The sequence below is a fragment of the Macaca nemestrina genome, chromosome 20 (genome assembly GCF_043159975.1).
Source record: "Macaca nemestrina isolate mMacNem1 chromosome 20, mMacNem.hap1, whole genome shotgun sequence".
In the NCBI taxonomy this organism is placed as follows: domain Eukaryota; kingdom Metazoa; phylum Chordata; class Mammalia; order Primates; family Cercopithecidae; genus Macaca; species Macaca nemestrina.
Window position 1 is genome coordinate 48,427,237 of NC_092144.1, and position 7,582 is coordinate 48,434,818.

Consider the following 7,582-nt stretch of genomic DNA (forward strand, 5'->3'; position numbering starts at 1 on the left):
AGGTATGCACCACCATGGCCGGCTAATTTTGTATTTTTAGTAGAAGTGGGGTTTCTCGATGTTGGTCAGGCTGGTTTCAAACTCCTGACCTCAGGTGATCCGCCTGCCTCAGCCTCCCGAAGTTCTGGGGTTACAGGTGTGAGCCACCGCGCCCAGCCTCTGATTTTTTGTTTTGTGTTGTGTTATCCTTCCATCAATTTTTCCTTCTGTTTAACCACACTAGAGTGGGTCGTTTGGTTGTTGTTGAGCCTTACAAAAATGTTATCTTATTATATGTAGTCTTCTATAGGTTAGTGTTTGGACTCAACATTGTACGCCTGCGTCTGTTAGCATTAGATGCTGAGACAGAGCCAGGGGTGTGAGGTTTTTTGGTAGGTGATGTCTGAAGAAATACAAGGGGGAGGAAATAGAATCTGGCAGGAGGAGCCTGAGACGATGATGTTGATCTGATTCATCTGGGAGAGGAAAAAGGTGAGGTGGGATTGGGCAGGGAAAGGCTCAGAATGTGATGCTATTTTTTTCCCTGTAGACATGGGGTCTTGCTCTGTTATCCAGGCTGGTCTCAAACTCCTGGCCTCAAGTGATCCTCCCACCTGGGCCTCCCAAACTGCAGGGATTACAGGTGTGAGCCACCATGCCCAGCCTGAATAAGATGCATTTCTGGCAGTCTTGACTAATGCCATAGGGACCTCAGAGAACAGGTCATTGATTAGAGGAGCCTCCCATTGGGTAGACATGGCCCGATCTGAGAAGCCGTGCTCAATAATCACTGATGGTTTCTCAGGTTTCTCAGCTCAAAAGCTGACGCAGATCCTGAAGGCACCACCCTGCTTGCAACAGAATGGCGTAGTCTTTTTGGAAGGGATGGCTGGGCTCAGTGGCTCATACCTGTAATCAATCCCAGCACTTTGGGAGGCTGAGGGAGCCTGATCACTTGAGGTCAGGAGTTCAAGACCAGCCTGTCCAACATGAGGAAACCCCAACTCTATTAAAAATACACACATGGCCAGGTGCAGTGGCTCATTCCTGTAATCCCAGCACTTTGGGAGGCCGAGGCGGGAGGATCACCTGAGGTCAGGAGTTCAAGACCAGCCTGGCTAACATGGTGAAACCCTGTTTCTACTAAAAATACAATAAATTCGCTGGGTGTGGTGGTGCATGCCTGTAATCCCAGCTACTTGGGAGGCTGAGGCAGGAGAATCGCTTGAACTCAGGAGGTGGAGGTTGCGGTGAGCCGAGATCATGCCATTGCACTCCACCCTGGATGACAGAGTGAGACTCTGTCTCAAAAAAGAAGAGATGGCTCACACCTGTAATCCCAGTACTTTGGGAGGCCAAGGTGGGAGGATCATTTGAGGCCAGCAGTTCAAGCCTGGCCAACATGGCAAGACCCCATCTCTATTAAAAAAAAAATATATATATATATATATATATACACACACACACACACACACACACACACACCAAAAAAAATTAGCTGGGTGGGGTGGCACATGCCTGTAGTCCCAGGTACTCAGGAGGCTGATGTGGGAGGATCGCTTGGGCCCTGGGAGGTGGAGGTTGCAGTAAGTCATCATCAAGCCACTGCACTCCAGCATGAATGACAGAGCAAGATCCTGTCTCAAAAGAAAGAATATTCTTTGCAGTGCTTGTTGTAATAGCAAAAAATTAGAAACAACCCAAATAGCTACTAACAAATGAATCACTGAAATGAGGGGTGTGGAATACCATGCAGCAGGAACATGAACTACCACACATTTCCACATGGGTAAATCTTAGCACTGTGGCAACCAAAGAGGAGTGCCACCGGGATGTCCCTTCTTTTTTTTTTTTTTTTTTGAGACGGAGTCTTGCTCTGTCTCCCAGGCTGGAGTGCAGTGGCCCGATCTTGGCTCACTACAACCTCCGCCTCCCAGGTTCAAGCAATTCTCCTGCCTCAGCCTCCCGAGTAGCTGGGACTACAGGCGTCTGCCACCACTCCCGGCTAATTTTTGTATTTTTAGTAGAGACGGGGTTTCACCATATTGGCCAGGCTGGTCTCGAACTCCTGACCTTGTGATCCGCCTGCTTCGGCCTCCCAAAGTGCTGGGATTACAGGCTTGAGCCACCGCGCCTGGCCTCTTTTTTTTTTTTTTTTTTTTTTGAGACAGAGTCTCTCACTCCATCACCCAGGCTGGAGTGCATTGGCACGATCTTGGCTCACTACAACCTTCACCTTCCGGGTTCAAGCAATTCTCGTGCCTCAGCCTCCCAAGTAGCTGGGATTACAGGCATACGTATTTCTTTTTTGAGATGGAGTTTTGCTCTTGTTGCCCAAACTGGAGTTCAAGCAATTCTCCTGCCTCAGCCTCCCGAGTAGCTGGGATTAGAGGTGTGAGCCACCACGCCCAGCCAAGCCACTTTTGTCCTCAAAGAACATTCTTGTACTGCATATGTCTCTATTGCAGGTGTACAAGAGTTTCTCTTGATATATCTTAGACTTGGAATTTCTGGCTCATTCAATCTGCCTGTATTCAACAAGATAATGCCAAAATGTTTTCTATTAGATTCGGTAACACAGCCTTTAACCTTATACTACATTCCTCTTTTCATTTAAGCTAGCTTGAGTGGGTTTCTATTGCTTGCAATTCTAACCTACCTAACTCATCAAAAATGACTTTTTGATGACAACTCTGTGACATTCCTCCCGAGAGGTCCCCACCCTGACAATAGTCACCTCAGGATTAGAACTACAGGAGGTTATGGGTGAATGAGGCACAAACACAAGTTCGACACGTCGTTAGCAATACATTCACACTGGCTGGACACAGTGGCTCACGCCTGTAATTTCAGCACTCTGGGAGGCTGAGGCAGGAGGATCACTTGTGCAAAGGAATTCAAGACCAGCCTGGGCAATGTAAAATTGTAAAACAATGTAAAAAAATGTAAAAAATAAAATGTAAAAAAATAAATAGTCGGCCAGGCACAGTGACTTACACCTGTAATCCCAGCATTTTGGGAGGCCGAGATGGGCAGATCACAAGGTCAGGAGTTCAAGACCAGCCCAGCCAACATGGCAAAACCCTGTCTTCTCCACCAAAAATACAAAAATCAGCCTGGTGTGGTGGTGGGAGCCAGTCATCCCAGCTACTCAGGAGGCTGAGAAGGGAAAATTGCTTGAACCCAGGAGGCAGAGGTTGCAGTGAGCCAAGATCATGCCATTGCACTCCAGCCTGGGCGACAGAGTGAGATTCTGTCTCAAAAAAAAAAAAAAAGTAATAAAAAGACTTTTTAAAAATAAGATAAGACATACACTCACATGTGCAGATCCTTGGTCCATGATGATGCCATTTTCCTGCTGCTCTGACCCAGCCATAGCCTCCCTCTAGACATCTTATTAGTTGGCCTAATGACTGCTCGTGATGTTTAAGTCATTTGCAATTAAATATTCCACAACTTGTAACTGAAAGCATCCTTAGTGATTTTTTCACTCTTCATTCATTCTTTCATATTCTTACTCTCTCTCCCTCCCTCTTTCTCTCTCCCTTTTTTCTTTTTCTTTTTCTTTTCTTTTCTTTTCCTTTTTTTTAAAGAAGGGGTCAGCTGGATGCGGTGACTCACGCCTGTAATTCCAGCACTTTAGGAGGCCAAGGTGGGTGGATCACTTGAGGCCAGGAGCTCGATACCAGCCTGGGCAACATGGCGAAACCCCATCTCTACCAAAACTACAAAAATTAGCCAGCATGGTGACACCTTGTAGTCCCAGCAACTCGGGAGGCTGAGGCAGGAGAATCGCTTGAACCTAGGAGGTGGAGTTTGCAGTGAGCTGAGATGGCGCCACTGCACTCCAGCCTGGGGGACAGAGTAAGACCCTGTCTCAAAAAAAAAAACAAAAATAAAAATAAAAATGACAAAAAGACAGGGTCTCACTCTGTCCCCCAGGCTGGAGCGCAGTAGTGGGATCATGCTCACCGCAGCCTTGACCTCCCTGGCTCAAGAGATCCCCCTGCCTCAGCCTCCTGAGTTGCTGGGACTACAAGTGCACACCACCATGCCAGGCTAAATTTTTTTATTCTTTATTTTTTGTAGAGATGGGAATCTTGCTATGTTGCTCAGGCTGCTCTCAAACTCCTGTGCTCAAGCAATCCTCCCAGGACGGCCTCCGAAAGTGCTGGGATTATAGGCATAAGCCATCATGCGCAGCTTTCTCCCTCCTTCTCTGTCTCTCTCTCACACACACAAACACACACAGCTACAGTCACATATGCAGACAGGTGACGTTCAGTCATTAATGAAGTCACGTATACAAGCAAGGTCAATGTCACAGACAAATTGTTTTTCTCATTGTTTGTTGTCACAAATTATATAAAAAGCACAAGAACCAACATTTTTGGTGGGCTTCACAAACAAATAGGGATCTGGAGGTGGTGATCTAGGCAAGGTAGTTGGTGCATAAATACCTAAGGTAATGGATGGTGCCGTGGTTTGAATATTCATCTCCTCCAAAGCTCATGTGGGAACCAAATCCCCAGTTGGCAGAATTGAGAAGTGGGGCCTCTAAGAGGTGATTGGATTGTGGATTAGTGGACTAAGGGATTAATAGGTTGATGTGTTACTATGAGGGTGGGACTGGTGGCTCTATTTATTTATTTATTTATTTAGACAGGGTCTCGCTCTGTCACCCAGGCTAGAGCGCAGTGGCATGATCTTAACTCGCTGCAACCTCCACCTCCGTGGTTCAAGCGATTCTCCTGCCTCAGCCTCCCGAGTAGCTGGGATTACAGACTCGAGCCACCACGCTCGGCTAATTTGTTTGTATTTTCAGTAGAGACGGGGTTTCACTCTGTTGGCCAAGCTGGTCTCAAACTCCTAACCTGAAGCGATCCACCCACCTCGGCCTCCCAAAATGCTGGGATTACAGGCGTGAGCCAACTGGTGGCTTTATAAGAAGAGGAAGACAGACCTGAGTTGGCATGCTCGGTGTCCTCGCCCTGTGATGCTTTGCACCACCTCGGGACCCTGTAGAGTCCCCACCAGCAAGAAGGTCCTCAGCAGACGAGGCCCCTCAACCGTGGACTTCTCAGCCTCCAGAACTGTAAGGAATAAATTCCTTTTCTTGATCAATTATCCAGTTTCAATATTCTGTTGTAAGCAATAGAAAACAGACTGAAACAGACAGGTGGCAGGTGGGTCTCAGGGGCAGACACACGGGTCTCCACTGACCACACATTTCAAGTCCCAAATAGAGAGGCAGAAAAGGCCAGCTGTGGTGGCTCCTGCCTGTAATTCCAGCGATGTGGGAGGGCGAGGAGGGAAGATTGTTTGAGCCTAGGAATTCCAGGCTGCGGTGAGCTGGGACCACACCACGGCACTCCAGCCTGGGTGACAGTGTGAGATCCTGTCTCTCTAAAACAAAAATAAAAAAAGGAGAAGGGAAGGGTAAAGGGAAGGTTCAAGATGGCAGAGGCACAAGCAGCCCCAGAACTCCTGTTGGGGAGATACTAATTCGTGCACCTGCCATTCTCCCCCAGGACCCAAATGACCCAGTCCCCCTCCCAGGTCTCTCATCTTCCTCGGGGCCTCCTGGAGCCGGTGCAGCCAGTGGTGGATGTGGCCCTGGGGCCTGGGCCCTGCCGTCAGCTGAGGCTGGATCTGTGGGCAGAGAAGGGCAGTGTGTGAGGCAGGGCCTGGGCCACCACAGGGGAAGGACGCTGCTCAGAGTCCACAGATCTGGGTGCCTGGGCCCCGAGGACTCACACAGACCCGGAGCTGGGAGCGGATGTGGTGCAGGGTGTGAAGGAGCTGGTCCAAGACATCCACCAGGCTGAGTCAGCATCAGCAGTCACCTCCAGGACCTTCAGCATCAGGGCCAGCTCAGCCTCCAAAGCCACGGGGCGCTCCCTCACCTGAGGAGAGGTGAGAAAGAACAGGTGAGGGGGCAGGTGAGGGGAACAGGTGGGGGGAGGAGGATAGAGGGGAACAAGTGAAGGTGACAGGCACAGGGGAGAGGGCACAGCCAGTGTGGTCAGGTGGGAGCAGAGGGAAGGGGGAGCAGATGTGGGGAGAGGAGCGAGAGACCAGGGAGAAGGAGAAGGTGAAGGGGCCCCTACAGAGCCAGGTGAGCAGGGTCAGGAGGGCAGGCGTGGGCCTGACTCACCCTCTCACCTGCAGCTGCCTCAGGTCCCAGGTCCTGGGGAAGAGGCGGGAGCGGCACCTGCAGTCCTTCAGCAGAAGCGACTCTTCCTAGACAGCAAAGGCACAGGTTAGCCCCAGCAGGAGGGTTGGAGGTTAGACCACTCTGGTGGGATTGGAAGATGGCTGACAACAGGATGGGGAGGTTAACTGCTGGGAGGATGGTAGAGGACCCTCTTCCACAGGAAAACATGAGTCAGTCCCTGCAGTAGGAGCATGAGATAGCCCACTGCAGGGAGGGTGGAGGCTAGCCAGTGAAGAAAGCTGGAGGTCTTCTTTCAACAAAGTCAGCATGGTGACCCATAGAGGGTGACGGAGGCTCGCCCATGGCAAGAGGGGCAGGAGGAGACTCACACAGGCCTTGTTCTGTCTATTAAAGCCTGAGCTGCATGGACTTCACGTCTGGCTCCTGCGCCTTTTTCACCAGGAGGATGCAGTGTCCTGGGCTCCACAGCTTTGGGGCTCTCATTCAGTCTTTTTTTTTTTTTTTTTTTGAGACGGAGTCTCGCTCTGTCACCCAGGCTGGAGTGCAGTGGCCGGATCTCAGCTCACTGCAAGCTCCGCCTCCCGGGTTCACGCCATTCTCCTGCCTCAGCCTCCCGAGTAGCTGGGACTACAGGCGCCCACCACCTCGCCCGGCTAGATTTTTTTTTTTTTTTTTTTTTTTTTGTATTTTTAGTAGAGACGGGGTTTCACCATGTTAGCCAGGATGGTCTTGATCTCCTGACCTCGTGATCCGCCCAGCTCAGCCTCCCAAAGTGCTGGAATTACAGGCTTGAGCCACCGCGCCCGGCCCATTCAGTCTTATTCAAAGTCTCTGGCTTCGGGCTCTTCCTCTGGATCTCCACCTGCTGCTCTGGGTTCAGCTGTTTCTGATTTCCAGCTCCATCTGGAATATCACTTCCGCCTGAGCTCCAGGTCACACTGTTTAGCCGGGCAGAGGCCAGTCCCACGGGTGCAGAGCGGCGTGAGGTACCGGAGGGGGCGGGGTGGGGGGGAGGCCCAGGCTGGAGAAGTCTAGAGCAGGGCGGGGCCAGGTGATGCAGCTGCCCCGTGGGAAAGAGAAAGTGACAGGAGCCCGCGCCGCGGGGATCTGCGTTTTCCTACAGGAAGGTGACTTCCTGAATCGCACCTGCCTGGTGCTGTAGCAGCTTCAGTTCAGGAGGAGGATCCACAGGTGCTCCCAGTGCAGGAGTAGGGTTTTGGGGGGACAGGTGGGGGCTTGTGTGTCTGCAGACTGCTCAGATGTGGAGGGGGGTGGCTGAGGGGAACCCAGAAAGTATTTCCATGAGGGGTGCAAGGGGGGATTCTATAAGGAGGCTGCTTAGGAGAGGGGAGACCACCCAGGGAAAGGGACACTGTAGGGATGGGAGGACGGAATCAGTGAGGCCAAGACCACAGAGTATAAAGA

The 7,582-nt window shown here is 50.9% G+C and overlaps 1 pseudogene; it reads right to left on the minus strand.

Annotated features, from left to right (window-relative positions):
* Positions 1-332: 332 nt before the first annotated feature.
* On the minus strand, positions 333-6,640 carry LOC105495633 (interferon lambda-3-like; annotated as a pseudogene).
* Positions 6,641-7,582: the final 942 nt, after the last annotated feature.